The sequence below is a fragment of the Aethalodelphis obliquidens genome, unplaced genomic scaffold, assembly GCF_003676395.1.
Source record: "Aethalodelphis obliquidens isolate GAN/ISIS:26980383/991018 unplaced genomic scaffold, ASM367639v1 scaffold59, whole genome shotgun sequence".
In the NCBI taxonomy this organism is placed as follows: domain Eukaryota; kingdom Metazoa; phylum Chordata; class Mammalia; order Artiodactyla; family Delphinidae; genus Aethalodelphis; species Aethalodelphis obliquidens.
In genome coordinates this window covers 2,146,417-2,171,320 of record NW_020838003.1, presented here as the reverse complement: position 1 = coordinate 2,171,320, position 24,904 = coordinate 2,146,417, and the positions used below count along the sequence as shown (strand labels likewise).

General features: G+C 33.4%; 1 protein-coding gene across 11 annotated transcripts in view; it reads left to right on the top strand.

Annotated features, from left to right (window-relative positions):
• The window catches only part of ANKRD17 (ankyrin repeat domain 17), a 162,282-nt gene that overhangs the window by 47,467 nt on the left and 89,911 nt on the right, over nucleotides 1–24,904 (top strand). The window lies entirely within an intron of this gene.

Here is a 24,904-nt window from a genome sequence, read left to right as displayed (position 1 = left end):
TAGTCTTTCTAGCCCTCATCTGTTTAGTTGTAAAGTCATTTCATATTTTATACATGCAATATTTACTCAGTGTCGAGCAGTTCCATTGCAGATACTTGTGAAACAATTGACTGCCAATGTTAACTGTTGATAGAGTACTGTGTTTATATACCAGCATCTAATATGCTTATGTTTCATAGTACATTTTAAGGAGGCCTAAACATACTTAGTGAAAAATTCTAAAAATTGCTCTCAGCTGCATTTTGAAGCAATTTAAAATAAACTGTTTCAGGTTATTACTAATGGCAAACACTCTATTGTCAGGTCTTTAGGAATGAGGTGGAAAACTTTATTAATTATAAAATCGTATAGAAAACTTGGAAATTGTAAAATGGTTCAAAGAAAGTTAAAATGAACAATGTTATATTTTGATATGTTTCCTTTCAGTCCATTCTTTATGCAAATACAGATATATGCACCTTTTTAACAAATTGGGACCATGGTATTTAAAAATATTATATGTCTTGATTATTTTTTCCCCTCACACCTTATTTATATTTTGCTGTGTCCTTAAATATTTGCTGAAAATATCAAATAAATATGTCAAATTGAGTTTTATTTCTTCTTTTGCTATTATAAATAATACTGCAATGAGTATTTTCCTGTGTTTTCCTTTAGATTTCGGAAAACTTATTGTACATTTCTAGATCAAGGGGTATGGATTTTGAAACTTTTTTGTTAATTACATTAATATGTATTTAGTGTAAACATTTTGAAGCATAAAGGAAAAACATAAATATTTGAATATTTGTATCTGTCTTTTTGCTCACATCTGGTTTATTTTTACTAGACTTTAGAATTTTATGTCCTTTTAATATATATACCTTGAGCTTTATTCTATTTTATTACTTTTTCTTGAAAATAATTCTTTTGGTGATTGCATAATATTCTAGCCTGAGAATATAACTTACTGTGCATTTATATTGTTGGATATCTGGGTTAGTTTTTCTACTGGAAATACATTTTTTAAATGTCCTTTGGCCATTTTGCTAAGGAAATTGTGGCTTTATTTTTTGAGGAATCTTTATGTATTGATGTGAATCTTTGTCAAATGTGATGAATTTTTTCTGAGTTATTTACATTTTTTTGGTATGGTTTTTCTTTTTTTTTGCGATACGCGGGCCTCTCACTGTTGTGGCCTCTCCCATTGTGGAGCACAGGCTCTGGACGCGCAGGCTCAGCGGCCATGGCTCACAGGCCTAGCTGCTCCACAGCATGTGGGATCTTCCTAGACCGGGGCACGAACCCGTGTCCCCTGCATCAGCAGGCGGACTCTCAACCACTGCACCACCAGGGAAGCCCTCTTTTTATTTTTTTGCAAAACTTTTATATAAGTGTGTCTTTTTCTTTGAATAATTTCTCTTATTTTATATTTAAAAACATCTTTTCTCTTCTGGAGATCAGATAATATTCGTCTATATGGTTTTTAATCCAGTCTTAGTAGAATTTATTTTATATTGTGATACATGATGTGATGAGATAAGAATCTTAACTTTTTACCCTAGCACCATTTAAACAGATGAGTAGTGAGGTCATTTTATATTCCAAGATACCTGTTCTTTACAGAATCAATTTCTTTTTTACTCGGATTGACTAAATCCTATGAGTAATCCTTGAGTAAAAACAGCTTGACATTCAACAAACCTGTAGTTAAACTTGAACACTAGTTCCCCAAAGGTATACATTTGGCATTACAGTTGTATTCCTGATACAGTCCAACCTCTGATGGAAAGGAGAGAGTGATCATGGTGTTGGTTGAGGTGGGGGCATCTGAAAGGTAGAGGTGAATGCCTGATTACAAGACTACTGTGATCCAGTTTTATTCATCAGTGCCTAGCATAGTGCTGAGTACATTAGAGGTATTTTGATGTGTTTATTTAATAATTGAGCTTCACCCTTAACACACCTCCCAGGGCACCAACCCTGCTTTCCTGAGAGTGCAACAGGGAAGAGCAAAATCTGACTCTGTGTTAGATTTGTTTCTTTTACTTTAACCCTTGCTTTTCATTGCTTTCGTTATTATAATCATACATAATGGCCTGCCTCAGAGAACCCTGCCCCTCTGCCTGAATGTTAAACTAAAGTGCCTTTGTTCAGCTCACAGGGAGACAGTCTGACCCTGCCCACCTGTGAATGGAGAGAAAGTATGAGAAAGAAAGGTTCTGATGTCTTTTATGTGATTTATAAAATGTTTGGCTGTTTTTGAATGTAAACAAAAGCTAATGGCAGTTAGAACAACTAAATGCTTTTCAATTAAGGGAAGTTATTTTTGTCTTCATATAGTAAACTACTTTCATGATGGAGTTATTAATCTTTATCTTTTAAGCAGTGGTTTAACCTTGGTCTTGCATTTGTATTACCTAGAGAGCTTTTCAAAATTTTTATGCCCAAGCCAATACCCCCGAATGATTAAATCAGAATATCTGAGGATGTGGCCCAGGCATTAGTACTTTATCTGTTAATTCTAGTGTACAGCTAAAGTTGAGAACCACTGCTCTAAGAGTGTGGATAAAGAAAATATGAAGTGATAGGCCCCCAAACTCTCCAAATGTCTTAGTCAATTCAGGCTGCTATAAGAAAGTACCATAGACTGAGTGGTTTGTAAACAGCAGAAATTTACACCTCATAGTTCTGGAGGCTGGAAGTCTGAGATCTCAGGGTACCAGTGTGGTGTCAGGTTCTAGTGAGGACCCTCTTCCAGGTTGCAGACAGCCGATTTCTTGTACTCATGTGGTGGAGAGCAAAAAGAGGAAGCAAGTTCTCTTATGACTCTTATAAGGGCACTAATCCCATTCATGAGGGCTCCATTCTCATGACATATAATCCTGATTACTTCCCAAAGGCCTCACCTCTTAATAGCATTACATTGTGAGGTAGATTTCAACATATGATTTTGTAGGGACACAAGCATTTTAGTCCATAGCATCGAGGAAGTAAAGTTGCTTCTTTATTAAATGCTGAATGGAAGCAGACCTTTGAATTGGCTGGCACTTTCTAAAAAAATTCAGGTGGGGAGATTCTGTAGTCTATTATGATAGACTTTTTCAATATTTAAATAATCTGGACAAAAATGTTCCTCCTGTCTTTATTTTATTTTATAATATAAGCCTATTTTGTTCTGTAATCAATGCAGACAAGAGACAAAAGCTCTTCTGTGTTCTTTTTTAGGATTCTGAAATTCATGATGGGTTAAAAATATAAGTAAATCTTTGTTAGCACAAGAACAGTTTTAGTGTTTAATGTTTTTCTAGCTTCAAAAAAGGATATATACTAACTGTATGAGTTTTCATTACAATAATACTCCTCTAGGTGAAAAAGATAGACTTCATGGATATACTCTGTTGTCAGAAATTTTTTTAAGGCAATGAAAAAATATGAAAAGCATAGAGACATATTTCAGGGTCTCAAAATAAAGGACTTGTCAAAGTTAAATATATTTAATGATATAATAGTCATTCAACAAATATTTATTGACTGCCTCCTAGGTGTACTGCTCTTGGCTATAGCAGTGAAAAAGACAGATGAAGGTCCTACTTTCTTGGGACTTATATAAAAGACTGGCAGTATATAATTTAACTAGAAAATAAATAATACAATTTAATATTATCATTAATACTATTAAAAAATGAAGTCAAGGTGATGGGGGTAGACCATGACAGAGAGGAGGAGGGTTCATAGGGTCAAAAAGTACTGCTGTAAGGAATGACAAATTTAAATAGAAACCTGAATGTTCAGAAGAAACAAGGCATTTGAAAATCTCAGTGAATTCCAGGCAGAGGGAACTGTAATTGTAAATTTCTGGGGTATGCCTCTACAGTTAATGGGTTTTTTTGTTTTGTTTTGTTTGTTTGTTTGTTTGTTTTGCTGTACGCGGGCCTCTCACTGTTGTGGCCTCTCCCGCCGCGGAGCACAGGCTCCGGACGCGAAGGCTCAGCGGCCATGGCTCACGGGCCTAGCCGATCCGCGGCATCTTCCCGTCTTCCCGGACCAGGGCACAAACCCGTGTCCCCTGCATCGGCAGGCGGACTCTCAACCACTGCGCCACCAGGGAAGCCCTACAGTTAATGTTTTGAAGGGGATTAGAAGAGGTAAAATTAATGAGGATATTTATATAAGGTAATGGAAAATTGAGAAAGTGTTTTCTTCAGGTAAATAGATGACTTCTTGCTGAAAAGTGCCTGCGAGACTATTTCTTTGTCCTGCTGGAGTTTCCCCCCCCTTTTCTTTTCCTCCCACTTTTCTTGTCTCCCTCTCCTTCTGCCCCCCCTCTTCCTGCCCTACGAACATGCATGGGCACCTGCAGAGGGAGGCTACATTTTTTAGCGGCCTACGGGGAAGGGCCCGGGGCAAGTGTGGAAATAATTTCTATAGCTGTGGTATAATTGCTGATGTCCTGTTGCCATAATTTGAGGCAAATGGAGCCATGAATAGAAGGAGATGTGTTGGGAAGAGAATGGGGAATTTTTAGAATGTACTATAGCTACTTTCTCTTGGATTTGCTCACAGAAGAGTTTGTTAAGTTTTTGATAGCAGACTCTTCAAATTCTTACATATCTTTTTATGTAAGTTTTAGGTCACCTTCCTTAGCTAGTATATTTTACCTTCACAGTTTTAAAACTTTGTAATTTGTTTTGTTCCTGACTCATCTCATTTATTATGTAATTCATTGGAGAATGTATTGGGGTATCATTTTGGGAAAGGATGGCTTTGATTTTGTTGGGGGATATGTGGTGGGGGCCGGATGTCCAGTGAAAGGAATTTTATAATTTTGGTTTAATCTCCTTTGTGATTTGGGGTGAAGCTGCAGTATGCTAAAGTAAATTATCTTAATTTTTTTTCTTTCTCTGATATTAGACTATTTATACTAAGGAATTACATCTGAAGTTATTAATTATAAATCATGTGCCTTTCAACATTCAAATTGTCTTTTTTCTTTTACAAAAATATGGATTTGGGATGAGATTTTGCATATGCATATATTTCAAAGCCATTTTGCCAGCATATCCTATAGACAACTTAGACACATTTCTTAGGAAGTCTTGAGCTTTTGAGTGTCAAGTAGACATATTCTTAAATAACGTTTTATCAAATGGAACATAGTGCCCATAACTATTGAGTTAATTTGTTGGGTGTACATTTGCAGTGCAACAAATGGGATTTTCATTTGCAAAGAGAAACTAAAGTAAATGATGTGTTTGGGTAATTTAAGGAGTTCGGTGTATAGACTTAAATATTTTATTGCTAATTAAATAATAATTTATATTACTTTATTATCATGACTCTATGTAATGGATCGAAGTCAGTGATATTTTAGTAAAACTGTTCTGCTCCATTGAATGTTTATTTAAAGCAAATGAATGCTCACGTACAATTATTAAATAGATGCAGTGACCATGTTTCAGTTTGCTTGGGACAATTCTAATCTATATTTGTTTTCCTGGGGTAATTTCAAAAATGTGTTGATTTAGATCATACATATGGATATCTAAGGTGAATGATGGCAGTAATATAAGGCTGAGGGTACTTTGGTTCATACATGGTTTTTCCAATATTTTTAGGTTTTGTACCACTGGATAATAGAAGCTGAATGTAAAGTATACTAACACACTTGAATACCCCAAGTCAAAGAGTAAATAATATATTTAATGTGATTCTCATCCACCTGAATTTCTTTGTCTTGGCTTAGTTTGGCTAAATGTTCTTTCTTGAAAGTGCTGTAACAGGGTTCTCTTTTCTTTTAAAAGTTAAGACATATTTCTTTGTTTGTGGTGTTCTGATTAGAGTTGCTTAAGTTTTGAGTGGAATGTCCCTAGTCCTATTTTTTCCCTAAGTCATTATTTTTAATGTGCTATTTTGCAGAATGTGAGGTTCGTCAGGATGCATTTATTGTGTTATAGCACAATTGTCTATGCCATAAACATTGCATAAACCTCGATTTCCATAATGTAAACAGTATTTACTATATGACTATAAGAATATAAGACCAGTGGTATTTGCATAATAACTGCTTTTCCATTTTCTACCACAAGAACCCTTCTTACTGTGGTTAGTATATATTAGCAACAGAAGAGCTAACTATTTCAGAGCTGCTCAGTTTAGAGTGTTTGTTGGGGAGTTGGAGGCTAAAAGGGTGCTATTCAGAATGCATCCTGAGTTCTTGATAACCAGCAGAGAAATAGAACATTTTAGTTAGAGAACGCTTACAAAGCTTTTTCTGAAAATTGAATGTATTAGTTTCTTTCAAACATTTTAAATGTAGTAAATAAAATATGCTATGTTTGTGACATTTGATGTGTGAAGTGCTATGGTAGAAATAGATTAGTAAAGACATAGATCCTATCAACCAGGAGTTACGGATCTCATTATTAAGACTCACATCCAAATTAATTAGCTAAGAAAATCTAGTGAGTTGAATTGGCCGTGAAGATTCTTTTAATAATGTAAATGATAATTAATTTTTAATCTTTGTAATTTAAGATATTTAAATTTCATATTTGCGTTAACTCACTGCAAAATAGTCCTATTCCGAGGATGGAAACAAAACTTTTGTGGAAACACTGTGACGCAAACTGGCATGCCTGCTACTTCTTGTCTGCCAGCAGACAACAAAATCAGTGAACTTAAAAAGTAAGATTTCACTGAGGAAACCAAGATAGGACAAAGTTTGAGTTTTTTTCCCTAGGCATGTATTTTCATGATTGTGATTTTATGTATGTCTAGTAAAATTATTCCAGAGTAAGAGTTACTTAATTACAGCTTGAAAAGAGCAGTATAATTTCCAGAGGCCATTTGAGTAATTTTGTGAACCTTTTATCAGGTCATGCCAAAAAATCCTCACAAACTTTGTTAGGGAGAGCTCTTAGTACATTTCAGTCCTTTGAAATGGTTCTTGAGGTCGGTGCTAAGCAAGAAATTTAGTTACTTGAAACAGCTACATAAGTATAAACTTTAGGATATAGAGGATCTACTTAAATGTCTACTTACTTTATGAAGTAATTTTGAAAAATATTGATTCTTGTCCACACTAACATTTTATGAAATAATTTTATTCATTATTCTTCACATATACCTTGACATACATGTCTTTAACACAATGTTTTGGGTCATTAGCACAGCTTGCCAAAATACATCTTTCTTTCAGTTTAAGATTAGTGAGATAAAGTACTTTCACAGCTGTCTATAATGACTGAATCTAAAGCCACAAACACCTATTCTTACAGCTTAAGACAGTTGGGGTTTTCATTTTTCCTCTATGTAGCTATGTATTCTTGATTGCTACAGTGAAATCATTTACTGAGTAGTTTAAAATGTGCTCTTTGAAAGGTTTCTTTATAATAACATCCATCCAGCATTTAGAATTGAACACTGGGAATAAAGTTGTAACCTTGTTATATTTCTTTGCCTTAAAAAATTATCATGTGAATTTTGTATATATTTATATCTTAGTCTTGCACTGTTTTGGACTAATGTGTCTTCCCCAAACAAGGAAGCATGACAAGGTGATTGACCGTTTTTTGAAGCATTTTTTGGTGTGGGTGGAGGAGGGTAAGCATTGCTTTACCCTTTATTTGGTTGTATAGTCTATTTGGCTTCTATATATAAATTCAGATTTTTAGGACTCATTTCTATGCAAAATACAATTAATTTTAAAATTAAAAGGTATCTTTTTGTAAGTTCATTGAGATTGATAATACAGATGTTCTAAAGCCTCACCTATGAAAGGGTTACCATTTTTTCTAGTTTCAGGATTTTAAAATTTAGTGAAAATCACAAGCGAGCAGAAGTAGTGGCTTTATTCTTATTACATGGCATAAAAAATGTACCTCCTTTTAAATACTACCTCGACTCAAATAAAGTAAAATTAATGGATAACGGAAAGTATTATAATAGGTAGCAGTGATCTGTTCCAGTTATTACTGAAATTTATCAAATATGGTACAGAAATATTTATGAATTTAAGTGAGCAAGTATCTAATGTCCTAATGTTGCTGCTGCTCACCATTGTTTGATATGCCAAGAATATTCTTTTTTTTAGATCTTACCCAAATATTGGAAATTATTCATTTAGCAATTATTTTATTGAGTACCTATTGTGTTCTTAGAGCTTTGGTTACATAAGTCAGTGAAATATAATAATTTTTCCTACCTTGGGACATTGTAAAGACTTTGGCATTGCTTTAAGTGAAATGGGAACCATTGGCCAGTTTTTAACAAAAAAGTCATAAATCTGATTTACATTTTAAAAGGAATTGGAATACTTAGAAATCTGACTTTTAATTATTTGTGCTTGATTAAGTTTTAGGTTTTATATATATATTATTTATTTAAATTATATATATAAAACCTAAAACATATATAACTTAGATAGGGTTCAGTCATTTATTTGGATGATAGTCTGTCCCCTCTGTTGCTGTCCATTGTAGAGTATTATCTCTGAGCAGTGGAGGCAGTGAGACAGTGAAGATAGTAAAGGCAAGGCTCTGTACGTGCCTCTGAGAAAAAATACAGGAGGAAGAAGAGCTTTCTTTTCTTGGAGATGGGGAATACAGAAAGATGTCAATTTAAGATATGTTTAATTGAGGTGCCTGTAGCACATCCAGATCAGTGGAAACTGATATTTGAAATTATCAGTTAAAACGTGTTTGTAGGGCTTCCCTGGTGGCACAGTGGTTGAGAGTCCGCCTGCCGATGCAGGGGACACGGGCTCGTGCCCCGGTCCGGGAAGATCCCACATGCTGTGGAGCGGCTGGGCCCGTGAGCCATGGCCGCTGAGCCTGCGCGTCTGGAGCGTGTGCTCCGCGGCGGGAGAGGCCACGGCAGTGAGAGGCCCGCGTACCGCAAAAAAAACAACAAAAACGTGTTTATAGATGACGTTACCTTGTTAACTTACCTAACTTAAATATAACTTAAACAAACAAAAAGACTCAAGATGAAACAAAGGGGACAGATTAGTATTTAAATGAGTTAGTCAAGGAAGAGAAGCTCAGAAGGGCGTGATTAGAAAATACTTGAGATGGTGGGCACATTTATTTGTGAATTGGTCGGGAAAGAAATGATCCAGAAGGGAACAGATAGACTAAACGAAAGAGGAAAGGTTTAGGATCCTAGAATGCAGTTAAATACAGATTTAATAGATAATAGCAAAATGATAGAATTATAGAGGCTAGATATTAAAATGTAAAACTTCAGAGTTAGAAAAAGGTGTAAGTGTTCAATGTATAACCATGAGAATAGGTTATCATTGATTAGGTGATGTTTAAGATCCTTTCCACCTTCAAAAATTTAGGATTCTTAGAATGGAGCATTCTTTTTTTTGTTAAATATAAAAGAAATATTGATACTAGAAATCTTTCTTTTTAATTGACTTTTAACCTTCTCATATTTGATGTTTATTGAATAGTAAAATTTTATCATTTTTAAGCATACAGCTTTGGTACAGTATGACTTTCTGTCAATTATCATTCCATTAACTTTATTTAAAATTCCTATAAAACTTCAAACTTATTTTGACTTTGATTAAAAGTTTCTGTGTTCTCTGACTAATGGAATTAAACTAAAAATAAAAAATGGAAAGATCTCTGGAAAACCCCCAAATATCTAGAAATTAAATAACATACCTTAAAAATAATATATAGGTCAAAGAGGAAGCCACATGGAAAATTAGAAAATATTTTGAATTGAATGAAATAAATCAGAATTTGTGGTATGCAGCTAAAGCAATGCTTAGAGGGAAATTTATAACATTAAATGCTTATATTAAAAAAGAGTAAAGTCAGTGACCTCAAGCTCTTCATTAAGAAATTGAAGGACTTCCCTGGTGGTGCAGTGGTTAAGAATCCACCTGCCAATGCAGGGGACATGGGTTTGAGCCCTGGTCTGGGAAGATCCCACATGCCAGGGAGCAGCTAAGCCCATGCACCACAACTACTGAGCCTGCTCTCTAGAGCCTGTGAGCCACAACTACTGAGCCCATATGCCATAACTACTGAAACCCACGCGCTTAGAGCCCATGCTCCGAAACAAGAGAAGCCATCACAATGGGAAGCCCGCACACCACAGCAAAGAACTGCCCCCACTCGACGCAACTAGGGAAAGTACGCACACAGCAATGAAGACCCAATGCAACCAGAAGTAAATAAATAATTAATTAAAAGTAAATTTAAAGAAAAGAAATTGGAAAAAGAAGAGCAAATTAAACCAAAGCAGGCAGAATGCAAGCAATAATATAACAGTAGAATATAAAGTAACAAAAATAAATAAATAAACATAATAGTAGAAATTAATGAAATTGAAAATAAAAACAACAAAGAAAATAAAACTGAAAGTTGGAAGTAGGTTCTCTGAAAGAATCATTGAAAGTGATTGAGAGAAAGAGAGAGAGAAAAGACAAGCTATCCCATCCATATACATTAAAAGGTTAATAAGGGAGTATTATGAATTACTTTGCCAGCTAATTTAACTTAGATGAAATGAACAATTCTGTGAAAAACACAAAATATCAAATTTCACTCAAGATAAATAAATAACCAGAATATTATATCTAACAGAGAAATAGTATTTCTAATTAAAAACCCTCCAGCAAAGAAAACTCCACATCTGAATGGCTTCATCTGTGAATTATATGAAACATTAAAGGAAGACATAGTTCAAATTCTGCAGAAACTTTTCCAGAAAATAGATGATGAGGAGTCACTTTCCAACTCATAAGACCTGCATTATTACCCTAATACCAAAACGCAAGCAAAGATATTATAAGAAAATTATAGACCAGTATGCAATGAACCTAGATGTAAAATCCTAACAAAATATTAGTAAACAGAATCTAGCAATATATAAACAAGATTATACATCATGAAGAAATGGTGTATATTCTAGGAATGCAAAGTTGATTTAACATTTGCTAATCAATCAGTGTAATTCACTACATTTATATACTCAAGAAAAATTATTTTATAATCTCACTATATATACAGAAAGAATTTGGCAAAATTCAACATGCATTGTTGAAAAAATTTTCAGCAAAAATTTTCAGCAAAATTTTCAGAGAATTCTTGTGTTTGCTGAGAATTTTTTTAACCTCATAAAGGGTATTTATGAAAAACCTGGAACTAATGTCATACTTAACGATGAGAATGAATGCTTTTCCCCTAAGGTTGAGAACAAGGCAGAGTTGCCCATTCTCATCGTTCCTACTCAACATAGTGCTAGAGATCCTAGTCAGGTAAGTTTAAAAAAACTTTTATTCAGCAATAAAATGGAATGAACTGCTAACGCATGCTGTAGGGTAGATGAATCTTAAAGCCATTGTGCATTTGTGAAAGAAGCTGCACTCAAAACTCTGGATGATTCCATTTCATTCTGTAAAAGAGAAAATGAAAGTAACAGAAAACATGATCACTAGGGGCAGAGGGTAATGGTAAGAGATTACCTATAAAGGAACAAGAGAAATTTTTGAATATAAGAAATATTGTCTATCTTGTTTATGGTGGCAATTACGTAACTAGTTGTCAAAATTCACAGATTTATACAACTAAACATGGGTGAATATATTCGAAATTATACTTCAATAAACCTGACTTTCAAAAAAATTTAATTGGGTACAGAAGGGAAAAAAATGAAGGGAAAGAATATAATATTCTCCTGATTTTTCTTCTCTTGGGAAACCAAGCAGTTGCTTTAACTGAATCTTACAATGACTGACTTTGATGCCAAGACTTTTTTCATTCATTTAAAAATAATTGGGTTGCATGTGTGTTTCAGACTGAATTACATGTACCAGCAAGTTAATCCTATATACCTCAAAATAATACAAATTATTATGGTAGTTCTTTTGGAATTTTTGTTAGAAATATGGAAATAAGTTCTTGATATTTTTCTTTGAAGATCTAAAGGTTGTTTTTAAATTATTTGCGAAGATTACATAATAGGAAACTACATGGTCTTTTTTTTTGTTGTTTTTAAAGGTAAGCAATATAGAAGGGTACAGACAAGTAAAACTGTAAAATTCTCTCATTGATTTCACTCTTTGATTACACTGTTAATCGCTTGGGTTTATATATCTTGAAATGTTTTGTTTGTGTTCTTGTACACATACATTTTGTTTTTAAAATCAACTTAAGCAGACGCATACCACGCCTGCTTTACTGAGGCATTTTTCACCTGATGTAATGTTGATATCTTTCTACATCAGTATTCATGTATTTATTCAAGAAATATTTTTATGTTTACGACTCTGTTCTAGTTGCAAAGGACAGAGCAAGGAACAAAATATGGTCCTTGCCTAAGTGAATTTATATTCAAGTAAGAAGAAGATAATAAACAAGTTGGGGGGAAAATGTAACTATATTGTTAAGTTTCATAAAGATAAATAATGAAGTGTAAAGAGATGAAAAGTGAAGGGACAGAATGAGCAGGATACGTACCTTAGATAGTCGTGATGTAGGCTTTTATATGAGACCTACTTTATTCTTTAGATGATTATTTATTATTTCATAGTATAATTTATTTAACTTATTCTGTTGATGGGCATATGGATTACTTAGATTTTTTTCTGTTATAATCAATACTTTAATGAACATCCTTGTACATATTTTTTTGCTTACATATACAAGTATTTCTGTACACTAAATTCTTAGAAGGAAAGCTGCATTTTAAAATGTCTATTATAGATTCTGCCAAATTATTCTCCAAAATAGGCATTATCTGTCAATGGATAAAGAATAATACCACACTTTAATTTGTATTTACCTGATTCCCAGTGAAGTTGAGCATATTTATTGGTCATTTGTTATGTCTTGTGTAAATTGCCTACTCATATCATTTTGCCCATTGCGGGATTTGCCTTTTTCTTACCGAAATTTTAGGAATTCTTTATAATTCTGTTTATAATATACTCATCATATTTTATAACATTTTCTCCTAACCTGTCAATTGTCTTACTTTTTGGAATCTTTGGATTTTTCATTTTTATACTGTCAAAGTCTATCAGTCTTTTCCTTCCTAGCTTCTAGGTTTTGTGTCTTTCCAGAAAAGCCTTCTTATAGTAATTTAGTCTCTTATATTTTCTTCCACTACTTCTTTAGTTTTATTTATGTTTCTAGTAGATTTTAATTCATCTGGAATTTTTAGAATATATATTCTGTGGTTGGGACCTAACTAATTTTTTCAGTTTTGTAACCATTCTCCCAAAATAATTTATTGAACGATATGTCTTTTTTTCCACTGACTTGATATACAATCTCTATCATATTTTAAAGGTCCAAAATATATTTGTTCTGGATTTAATACTCCATTGTTTTGATGATTGTCATTTTATATTTGACATCTGGTAGGGCACCCCTCCCCATTGTCTTTTTCAAAAAAATTTTGGCAATTTCTGTGTATTTTCTCTTCCAGATGAACTTTAGAATCAACATGTCAAGTTCCATTAAAAATCCCTTTGGGATTTTGATTGGAAGTGCATTGAATTTACAGATTAATTTGGGGAGAATTGACATCTTTACACTATTGAATCTTCCCATCCAGGAACATGGTATGCCTCTCCATTTCTTCAGGTGTTCTTTTATGTCCTTTAGTAAAGTTTTATCGTTTTTTTTCATGTAGGTCTTACATTTTTCTTGTTAGGTTTACTCCTGGGTATTTTGTAGTTTTTGTTGTTATTGTGAATTACATCTTTTCTTCCATTTTGCACTTTATTTTTCAATTGGTTATTGCTACTATATAGGAAATCTATTGATTTTTGTACGTTGATCTTACCATTTACTTAATTTTCAATTGATTCTCTTGAAATTTCTAGAAGGATTATTATGTTTTCTGCAAATGATGGCATTTTGTTGTTTACTTTTTTCAGTATTTACTTCACTATTTTGTTTTTTTGTTCGTTTTGTTTTGTTTTCTGGTCTTATTGCATTGGTTAGGTTTCCAGATCTTTTCCCTACTAGTTCTGATTTGGGCATCTTTTCTGATTTAAATGGAATGCTTCTAATATTTAAACTTCTACATTTATATATGCCTTAGATTTCTGATAGAAAACATTGTCAAGAACAAAAGTGTCCTTCTTGGCTTACCAGGTATTTCCATGGTAATAGATATTGTGTTTTATCATGTGTTTTTGTTGAGATGATCCATTATTCTTTTCACGTCTAACATTTTAATGTAGTGAATTACATTAATACATTGACCTAATATTGGTAATGGTGTTTCTCATTTTTAGTATTTATTCAGCAAGTATTTGGATACTTGCAATATCGGATATTGCACTGTGCCAGGAACTTTGCCACAAACTTGGTGATAGCACTAAGTCTGAATGGTTCCTCTCTTTTTTATATGGAGAAGAGAGATAATAAGCAAGTACCCAAGGACAAGATAATTTTAGACTGTGGTAGTACTGTGGAGGAAATAAAGAGAATGGTATGGTAGAGAGATGAGGAGAGTACCTCCTTTGATATTATCATCTGAGAAGGTAAAATATAAACTTAAGACCTGAAGAATGATGAAAGCATTGGGAAAAGCATTCCAGGTAGGGGAAGATCACACATTAATTGTATTTCTTAATGTCTTCTTGATCCCCTTTCATATATGTGTGTGCTATACTTTTTACACAACTGCTGAATTTTCTAATGGTGTTTTATTTAAGTTTTTGTTTTGTTTAGTTTTTTTTTTTCTGTTTAGGTTTGCTAATAGGGTTATTTATGCTTATGAGCTAGGGAGTTTCACCATCTGATTTCTGGACTTCGTAAATAAGATAATAATGTTCTGTTCCTTCTGAAAGGACTACCCTTAAGATTTCTTCTATGGGTATATTCTATTACATTTCTACCTTTCCTTGAGGTAATTTTGATGATTTCTTTTCTTAGAAAACCATCCATTTTGTTTAGACTTTCACATTTATTGATGTATAGTTGTGCTCAGTTTTCTCCTTATATTTTTTTCTTTCTCTGATTTTCTGTAATCAGACTTGTCAAAGGCTTGTTTCTTTCTTGTTAGACTTACCCAAGAAGCAATTTTTGGGTTTATTAATTACTTTTGTATCTCTCTGAATTACTTCATTTCTATATTTATCATTGATATATTTTGATTTGTATTTTATTTTTGAAGCTTTTTATGTATTTTAAACCTTTCTTGTGCTCTTCTGAATACATTTATGCTCTAAATTTTTCTGTAAGGATTGCTATGACCAAATTCCATTGGAAATAATATGCTCACAATTTTAATTTTCTTTTCCTCCGTATTCTGAGAGTTCATGAGTAGGCTTTTTTTCTTTTCTTTTTAAATTTTCAAGTACAGTGTTATTCTTTTATTGATAATATTTAGTTTCTTTTAGCTTAATGGACCAAGAATGTAATTAATTTTAAAAATGTATTAAAAAAATCTGTTGAGATTTTCCTTTGCTTAAGATATGATCAGGTCTATTTTACTATGAAATATAAGTGTAGTTCATTAATTCTATTTCTGAATTGTCCATATCTTTGCATAATCTACTTGATTTCCTCATTTTCTGAGAAAGATGTGTGGAAAGTTTCCCACTAAGTTGTGTGAATTTTCAGTTGCTTACATTTCCAGTTTTTACTTTATATGTTTCTGTTATATTGTTAGGGTACAAAGAAGTTGAGCTATCACACACTCCTGGTGTATTGTATCTATTATCATTATGAAATGTTTTTTTTCTATATAATGCTTTTTGCCTTAAATTCTTCTTTGACTGATATTAATAATGGCACCTTTGACTGGGATTGCTTTTTCACACCTCTGTTTTCAACTTTTATGACAAAAAAATTTAGATCTCTCTCGTAATAGCATATAGTTGAGTTTTTCCTTTTTTTTTTTTTTTAAATCCTAATCTACATGTCAGTTTTAAAATAAGAGGAATTGTCCCATTCACTTTTATATTAACTTGGTCTTTTGGTCTTTGTTCTTTTTCCTAACATTGAAGATTATGGCGAAGATGTATTTTCTTATTATCCCACACCCCACCCCCTTGTCTTTAACTGAATTGGAGTTTTTAAAATTCTATTTCCCTCCCAGTTTGAAAAATATGTTTTCTTCCTGTTCTTCAGCAGGCATTGGATTGCATTAAACACTGTTTGTAACTAGTTGCTCCCTTTCCCTTAACATAGGCTTTTGACATTATTTCATTCAAACTTGACTTTACTGTTTTTTAAATAATTTGAAATTTTAGTAATATATTTGTTTTAATATGCTTTTACTTTTTTAACTTTAAGGAATTATTTATTAACAACTACCTGAAATGTTAATGAAAGATTATATTCTACTAATTTCTTTTCTAACTCCTTAGTCTTATGATTCCAAGGCTGTCCTTTTCTTGGATTCATTTTTGTTGTTAAGGCATACATTCTCTAAATTCAGAAATGTTTGTGGCTTTTAAATTTTCAGAGTGCTTACATCTCTAAAAAATTACCTTGTTCTACAGTTTAGACTTTTTAGAAATAATTGTGCTTCATTTCTTTTCGTTGCAAATTGTCTTCTAGCATCTAGTTTTGTATCTGGAAAGTCTAATATCAATCTGAGTTTTAATTCTCTTATTAACAACACCCCCCTGGAATCTTTCTAGACTTTATATCCTTGGAATTCTCAAATTTTACCAGGTCATGACTCTGTGTGTAGGTGTATAATCTGTATGTGTGTGTATATCTGCATATGCATTTTAATGCCATCCTACAGGAAATTGTTTTATTTTGAGGCTCTTTTTATGATAATTGATGAATAATGATAAATAACAGAAGTAGGCTAAGTTTATAATTACATTACATTGTATTATTGATATCGAACTTAAGGAAACCCTTGAAATAATCTATAACTAATTCTGTTAGCAAAAAATCTACTTAAAAACTCTAGATTTGAGAATTCCATACAATTTTTACTTATTTTAAACATTAATAATTTGTTCACTTTATAAAGTTTATAATTAATGTCAAAAATTTCATATTGTATTGATGATTTAATACTGAGTTGTTGCAGGCAGGTAAGTACTTTGAAGCGTAAGAAAAGACGTCATGTCTTGTATTAGCTGTGTGAGAACACTGCTGTGTTTTGCAGTATACCACTGATGCTTAGCACATTCCTAGATCTTAACTAAAATTTATTAGATGGATAGATGAGTATGAATGAAAGAATATAGGTATAAATCAGTGTTTTCTTAATGAATAGACTTCTGAAAGCTAAATTTATTTTAGTCAGGTTCACTTTAGTTTTATTTGCTTTAATCGCAGGATACTAATACCATTATGTCAGACTATTAATTGATACTCTTTTTACAAGGACTTTAAGTGGGCTTTTATTTTATTTTCTTATTTTATTTTAATGTATACATAAATCAATGTTCAGGGACTCCAGTAGTACAGAAAAATTATACCCCAAATGTATTAATTTTGGAATAATTTACTCTTTATTAAGAGTTGCAGTATTTTAGCTGAATTTTACCCTATTTAAGACTATAGAGTGGGGTGAATTGGGAGACTGGGATTCACATATATACACTAATATGTATAAAATAGATAACTAATGAGAACCTGCTGTATAACACAGGGAACTCTACTTCACTTTGCTGTGCAGTAGAAACTAATACAACATTGTAAAACAACTATACCCACCCCCCAAAAAAAAGACTATAAAAAATACAGAGCAAAGAAATTTTTATTAGATTTTAGGACCATGTACAGAAGAAAATAATTATGATGTACAGAAGAAAATAATTATGATGACTATGATGATGACTGTTTCTTATAATAAATATGTGTTTGTATTCAAAGAACTTGGAAGAACACATACCATATTTTTCTGGGCTTGTTTGAGAGACATAGTGTAAACTATTAAGAATTTATTCAATCAGTGTTATAAAATTATCATAGATTCAAATTAATCTCTTTTTTAATATTTACCTTTCTATATGCAGCCTTTTAATATTATTATCATCTTGAAGTTCAGATTACCAGCTTGACATTCAATGATAAGTGGAGGGTGGTTTCCAGAACAACAAAAGCAGTAATAAATTGGTGGATAGTGATGAGATGGGAGGATGGGGAGTGTTAAAGGTCAAGAAATCCAAATTTTGTAGTTGCTAGCATTCTCGTTTTTTAAAGTATGTTTACTCTGGAAGACTGACCCTTTTTCCTATCCCCACCTTGCATAATCTTTCATTTGATATATTGATCAAATGATTGATAATTCCTAATAGGTTTCTTTGTCTCTGTTGTCCTGTCTATCCAAAACCATCTTTCACGTGGCCTCTATCCTTCTAGAACGCTGAGTATTTATTTTAATGCTTAAACCCTTCAGTAAGCTACCATATAAATTCTGAACTTCTCAGCATGATACTGAAAGAGCCCATCTTACTCAAGCATTATTCTTTTTACTATTTTCATTCAGAATTGTCTTTTCCTTCCTCTGTACAATCACTGTATTAGTATCTATTTTGTACTGTTTTCCAGTCTTGTTTGATATAGTTAGCTATTTGTACATAGAGTTGCCTTTCTATATTTATATTTGTGGAAGGCATTGATTATTAAAAAAATCATTTTGGGGTTTCCCCGGCGCCCGCCGCAGGGGAAGCCCGCGGCCTGGGTTCAGTATCTCGGTGGGTCACTTTTGGGCAAGCCCTTAACGGCAGAGTGTGAACGCAGCAGCAGTTTCTCCTCCGAGAACCCTTTTTTCTTTTTCTTTTTTTTTTTGTGCGGTACGCGGGCCTCTCACTGTTGTGGCCTCTCCCGTTGCGGAGCACAGGCTCGGGACGCGCAGGCTCAGCGGCCATGGCTCGCGGGCCCAGTTGCTTCGCGGCATGTGGGATCCTCCCGGACCGGGGCACGAACACGTGTCCCCTGCATCGGCTGGCGGTCTCTCAACCACTGCGCCACCAGGGAAGCCCCCGAGAACCCTTTTAAGCTGCCCTGAAGGAGGCACTCGGGAAACGTTTTAACCACTTTTCCATAACACTGTGATTATACCAAGTCCTGTTCCTATCCAAGTCCTCGGGAGCACTAAAATTAAGCAAATATAAACGTTGAAGTTACAGAAGTTCGTTTTCCTGCCTGGGCAGAGACCTTCGGGTAGCCAGATCCTCTTATTATTAATCTTTACTCTTCGGTTCCGCCTTGGTGTCCAAATAGCTTTCCAGCAGACTTCTGTAGGCTTTTTGGTAACAAGTAGTTTTATGTATTACCTGTGGTCCACTGCTGCCATTTTCATAATTCAGCAAGCATCGTACTAGTTAACGTGGGGCTGATTCAGAATGAGAGACATGTTTGCCACCCAGTGGGGAATCAAGTCAAGCAAACAAGTAATGTGAAGAATGCTATATGGAGGTATAGGTATTAACAATGGAACAGATAATTTTTGCCAGTCTACCCTTTTTGTTTCCAAGAGGAACTTGGAAACACTATCTCTGTTGTTAACGAGCACATACACACTTTGTTTAGCATCAGTAAAATGCTCTCCATCATGCCCAAATTTAGGATGTCGATACTTCCCTTCTTCCCTCAGAGGTAACGCTTCTCCCTTTTTGTCATCTATCTTACATTTTCCATTTCCTTCATTTGCTTAGAAATATGTTCTAATCTCTGCCCATCTTTAGAAACAAAAAACAGAGATAAAAACAAAAACACAAACCTTTACCTCCTTAAAAAAAAAAAAAAAAAATCATTTTGGATTACCATTCTCCTGTGGCTGTCCTACTGCTTTGCACATAGTATGTAATTGGCAGTGAACATTTGTTAAATTGAATAGAATTTGTATATATGATGTCTAGTTAATCAGAATATACTGTATCCTTATTCTTTGGAGTGAATACCAGTTTATTATACTACCAAATGGGCTGCTCTTCTCTTATATAGCAGTGATAATACATTTGTTCTGAAGAGGAGTTAATTTGAAATGTTATGCTAATTTTCACAGTTGGTCCAAATAATGCTACATTTCCACATTTTCATGTGACTTTGTGTTTTGAATATACAAGGATTGGGAATGCCATTAATAGCATAAACAAATTCATTCAGCTCTGACCATTGTTAAAAGACCTTGCTTTTTATTGTTAAGCATTTGTGTTAAGTTTATTTTGGGGAGAAAGTAAAAAGTACTTTTTTGGGGGGGCTTCCCTGGTGGCTCAGTGGTTGAGAGTCCGCCTGCCGATGCAGGGGACACGGGTTCGTGCCCCGGTCCGGGAAGATCCCACATGCCGCGGAGCGGCTAGGACCCTGAGCCATGGCTGCTGAGCCTGCGTGTCCGGAGCCTGTGCTCTGCAATGGGAGAGGCCACAACAGTGAGAGGCCCGCGTACCGCAAAAAAAAAAACAAAAAAAACTTTTTTTGAATTTTATTTTTTTAATATATACAGCAGGTTCTTATTAGTTATCTGTTTTTTACATATTAGTTGTATACATGTCAATCCCAATCTCCCAATTCATCCCACCACCACCCCATCTCTACTTTCCCCCCTTGGTGTCCATACGTTTGTTCTCTACATCTGTGTCTCTATTTCTGCCCTGCAAACTGGTTAAAAAATACTTTGTTAATTGAATAGTATTACCATTAAATAATTTTTTTAAACAAAAGCAACCTCTGCAGTAAAACATCACCTTTAATCTTTAAAAACTAAAAGGATTTAATGTGCACAAAAGTATAGAGACTAGTAAAATAAAGCCTCTATAAATCTCTTTTTCAGATCACCAGTATCAAGAATTCGCCACACCACTTTGTTTTAAATTCCTGACAATATTTCTGTATACTACAATATGCATCTCTAAAAGATAAGGGCATTTTCTTACCTAACCAGAGTAATTCCTTTATACTATTTAATGCACAGTTCATATTCAGATTTCTTCATTTTCCTTGAAAATTTCAAATAAGGTCTATATTATTTTGATGGTTATGTCTCTGGAATTTCTTTAATTTAGAACGGTTCTTCCCTTTTACTGTCTCTGTCTCTCTCTCTCTTTTAAAACATGTTCTAGATTTTAGTTTAGTCTGTGTGCTTCTGTTTAACTCAGTGGTTCCCAGTTTCCCACCCCCAGGGTTTTGTTTTTTTTTTCCTCCAGGGGGACATTTGGCAATGTCTGGAGGTATTTTTAGTATCACAACCTGTGATAGGGTTGCTACTGGCATCTAGTGGGTAGAGGCCAGGGATGCTGCTGAACATCCTGAAGTGTATGTATAGGACAGCTCCCAACAACGAAGAATTATCTGGCTCAAAATGTCAATGGTGCCAAGATTGAGGAGCCCTGATTTAAATTTTTCCTGATATTTGCCTTAATAATTTTTATAAACTGGAAGTTATTTCAGGGAGGCAAGAGTACTTCATAGGAGGTACTGTGTATTTTAGGTTGCATAAATCAGGGGCATATAATGTTTGGTTGTCTCACTTTTAGTAATTAAACATTGGGTTCAGGTATTAACAGCTTTATCCCTTAAATATAGAATTTAAAGTCAGCTTTTCTAGAGCAGAGTCAAACAACAGCCTCTTTTTCTGGTGGAAAGAATATTGAACTTGTTAATTGGATAACTGATCTCTTGGTGTTAGATATGTAGAAACTTGCTATTTATATACGGATCCTGTGCTTTGTTTTTTCATCTGTAGCAATGAATTGAACGTGGTGATTTCTAAGACCCTTGCATTTTGATGGTTCTTTGTATTAGACCAGAATTTTATGCACAAACACCATTTCATAAAATATCCAGCTAGTCAAAACAGCACATCCAAAATAGTTTAGATATAACTTAAATTGTCATGCTTTGAATATTGATAACTTTGACATTATTTCCCTTAAGGATGAATAAACTTAATAAGGACATCCCTTTCCTTCTGTCTCTCCACTCTTCAGGAAAGTTATTTATACATTTCATTTAAGGAAAATGTTTCAGAATATTTATGTGAATTTCTTATTCAGACCATTTTTAATGTTCCGGAACTTGGCCATTATTCAAAATGAATTTTTTTCTATAGAAATAATATGATAAAAATGAGTTAGGTTTCAATGGGAAAATGCATTTTAGTTTTCAATCTGAATTTCCTCAACTAAGGACATGTTAAAGAGGTATATGCCCATAATTTAGTTGACATTTGAATAAAGGATTACTTATTTTTGTATTTTTATAAGACTGCATCTCCTTATATCAGTCTCTCTACTTGTTCTGTAATGTAGCACAAGAACTTTTCCAGGTGGGAAAAGAGGAATTGGTGTTAAAGGAGGAAGTCCTCTTCTGCTACCTCTTCAGAACTCCTATGGCTCTTTTTTTTTCTCCTTTCTTCATCTTATGCACTTTCTACCTTGTATTATTGTTATTGTATAATTTTACTCTCACATTAAAGAAACAAGCTCCTAGGTAGTAGGCTTAATTTTACACATCTCATAGTAGTAAACATCAGTATCTCTTGTACAAAGACTGTTTGTAATAAAGGTTTAATAAATCAATGAAGATAGCATTTTTCCCTACCTGCTACCTAATATTTGATTTTTCTGTATCTATAAAATATACCTTTAAATTTATTTTTTGTAACTACCTCTCCCTTCTCCAAATACACTGCAACATTTTAGAATCTGAAAGGGAAGGGTCCCCAAATCATCTTTTATTTATTCAAGAGTTATTTGAGTCCTGACAATGTGATGAGCATAGTTCTAGTTGCTGTATATGTATCAGTGCTCCAAAGTGCCTATTTCCATGGAGTTTAGAAAGACAGTAAATATATATAATAAGTCATGTGAAAAATTCATGAAAAAATTACGCAGAATAAGCATCTAGAGATGGCTGAGAGACTTGGTTAGGTCTCACAGGTAGCAGATGAAGCAGAAATGGTACCTAGGTCTTTAGATCCTAACAGTATCCTTGAAATTAGTTTATTCTTCATTAATCTTAAACTGGGGGGGTGGGGTGGGAGAGAATATAATAAACATCCATTCCTATTCTTTTCTTTCATCCTAATGTCTTTTAAAAAATCTATATATAGTATTTCATAGTCACTTGAATCTACTGATTTTTAAGTTATCAAGTTTTTCACATATCAAGAATAGTGGGCTTTAAAAATCAATATGAAAACTTTTATGGATGGGAATTCCCTGGCGGTCCAGTGGTTAGGACTGCAGGCTTTCACTGCTGAGAGCACGGGTTGGATCTCTGATCAGGGATCTAAGATCCCACAAGTTGTGCTGCGCGGCCAAAAAAAAAGAACTTTTATGGAGACGTTTTAAATCAATAAGAAAACATATTTCTTCTGCACTTAGTATCCCTCATGAAAAGATAGAGATGCATTTTTCTTAGTAAATTTTCACCAAACTTAGTTAAGATACAATATGGCATAAGGGGACCTTGTGTCAGCAAATCACTTTTGATTGAAATTTAATACCTTCTGTGATCTAACTTGTAGCTTTCCGACTTTTCCTATAGTAAACCCTGTATTCTAGCATATAGAAATTTTATGCTTGTCTACCAGTGCTACATTCCTTCTTCTCCTTTTTTCTTATATGTTAGTTATTTTGGTCAAAATCCTTTCATATTCTTTCTGCATGCATTGTCTCCTTCAAACAGTCTTAGTACCTTTGATCTGTACTTTTGGTTTGGCACTTTGCACTGCTCTTTGATATCTTTTGTTTTCTAAAACCTTAATCTGAAACATTATTTAATTTTTCACCTGTTCATTTTAACCTGTGTTCATTTTTCCATGATTATTTCCTCTCTCTCTTTTTTTTTTGTCTTCTCCCATTGGATTGAAAAATTGTAGATATTTTAACAGAGAAAATTTCATTGGGATGCACCTTTTTCTCTAGAAAGACTCATTGTCTGGACCATGGTTAAAGATAGGAGGACATAGTTTTTACCAGGCTATAATATTGAATCACATGTGTCTATGACCAAACCATGCTGAAAAGTCCCCTTCCTAATGTATAACACTTAGGCTTTCACTACTGCCTTTAAAAATAAAGTTTAAAAAACATTATTGTTTTTTTCTTAACTCCTTCCTATCATATAGATTTTTAAGGTTAATATAGAGCAAAATTCTTGAAAATTTTCAAATATTTACGGAGATTATTTTCAGAGTATTCGGTGTCTATTTATATTTGAAATATTAGAAATCTGAAATGTTATTTCATATTAAACTGCATTAGCTTAATGGAAATTTAGAAAGAAGCATATTATTTCCCCCTAAATTTAACATTCAGTATTAAATATGTATTGATATAGGATTTATGCCTGGTTGCTAGACAGGTGACTTTTAAAGATGGAACAATAGAGTTCTGATGCTATGTTGGTTAAGAATTTATTTCTGAAGTTTTTAAATCTTATTTCTGACAGCTAGATACTAGGCATGAGGGTAATTGTATTCTAGGTTATTAATAACTTTTATATCTATTTTAGTTATTACAGTGTTAGAAGTACTTTAGACTTGTGAAATAAATTTCACCTGATCATGTTAGTGATATTTTATATAATAATTATCAACTTTTTATCAGCAAACTGTAAAGAATTATATCTTTATACCTATTTGTAAGTAGCACTATGACAAGGGATGTCAAAACAAAACTTTTCCCCATGTCTTAAGAGTTGCTATTTTCTAATTCTTTACATTTCTTTTAATTGAATCTGGTGTATGTTATTGTATCAGTGGTTCTCAGTGTATGGTCTGCAGCCCTCTCAAGTTCCCAGAAATCATTTCAGGATGTTCAAGAGGTCAAAAATGTTTTCATCACAATACTAATATGTTACTTGCCTTTTTACTGGGTTGATATTTGCACTGATGATACAAAAGCAATGGTAGGTAAAACTGCTGGCCTCTTAAGGCCATGGCACAAAATTGTGCTAGTATCATTGTAGTTATCACTGCCATATATACTCACAGTTAAAAAAATAAAATGAAAAACCAGTTT